The sequence below is a fragment of the Onychostoma macrolepis genome, unplaced genomic scaffold (genome assembly GCF_012432095.1).
Source record: "Onychostoma macrolepis isolate SWU-2019 unplaced genomic scaffold, ASM1243209v1 Scaffold216, whole genome shotgun sequence".
Taxonomy (NCBI): domain Eukaryota; kingdom Metazoa; phylum Chordata; class Actinopteri; order Cypriniformes; family Cyprinidae; genus Onychostoma; species Onychostoma macrolepis.
Genome location: NW_026704727.1, coordinates 6583 through 7692, shown reverse-complemented (window position 1 = coordinate 7692; position 1110 = coordinate 6583). Strand labels below are relative to the sequence as shown.

At 50.2% G+C, this 1110-nt stretch overlaps 1 non-coding gene across 1 annotated transcript; it reads right to left on the bottom strand.

Moving 5' to 3' along the window:
* Positions 1-655: 655 nt before the first annotated feature.
* trnam-cau (transfer RNA methionine (anticodon CAU)) lies at positions 656-729 on the bottom strand. Its single transcript has one exon. It is a non-coding gene; the product is annotated as a tRNA-Met (tRNA).
* Positions 730-1110: the final 381 nt, after the last annotated feature.

Sequence of the window (1110 nt, the reverse complement as noted above, 5' to 3'; positions counted from 1 at the left end):
GGATGGCCGAGCGGTCTAAGGCGCCATGCTCAGGTCGCAGTCTCCCCTGGAGGCGTGGGTTGAATCCCACTTCTGACAGACCTGTCCTTTGGCTGCGGGCTACAGTCTTCAGCCCTCTCGACGCTGCCCCAGCAGGGCAGTAAGTTTGGCAAGTCTTTTCGTGAACATTAAGGTTGTTCACATTAAGCATGATATTAAACTTACAAGGACACCGCCACATGTTGCATGAATGTGAGAGGGATGAATCCCACTTCTGACAGACCTGTCCTTTGGCTGCGGGCTACAGTCTTCAGCCCTCTCGCACGTTGCCCCAGAAGGGCAGTAAGTTTGGCAAGTCTTTTCGTGAACATTAAGGTTGTTCACATTAAGCATGATATTAAACTTACAAGGACAACGCCACATGTTGCATGAATGTGAGAGGGATGCTATCACTGCATTCGTTCAGCGTTAGCCCAGCATGAACACTGAATTTCGATTACATTGTATATCAAAGGGTGGCATAGGACTGGACGGGGTTCAGGGAATTCACCTGGAACCTCACAGTTTCTCACAAAATGTCATGTCTTCAGCCCTCCAGAGAAGCTTTGCACATGGAAGGGTACAGAGAAAACCGTTCTTACGTCTAAGCGCTCTCAGGTATCAAAAAGAACCACTCTGCCCCGTGTGAGGCTCGAACTCACGACCTTCAGATTATGAGACTGACGCGCTGCCTAACTGCGCCAAAGAGGCCGGTGGATTGACAGGGCAGAACAGCGAATCACTAGCTTTCAGGTCTTTGCCTTTAGGTGTAGTTCCAACGGGTCAGCTCCAGCTTAGTGCAGATGTCAGGATGGCCGAGCGGTATAAGGCGCTGCGTTCAGGTCGCAGTCTCCCCTGGAGGTGTGGGTTCGAATCCCACTTAGGAGATTGCTACTTAAAACCCTCGGAAGGGAGCAGTCCCTAAGCTAGAACATAGATATCCTCAGATAACCATGCACCTTCTCAAACCATAGAAACTGAAGTAAAAGACCCGCAGGTCCTGGAACTGCAGTGTTGCATGGAACACATAAATACCAGTGAACCGTAGAACTGGATCGTACTCTACCCATCCATGGTTCCTGCGCATGAGAT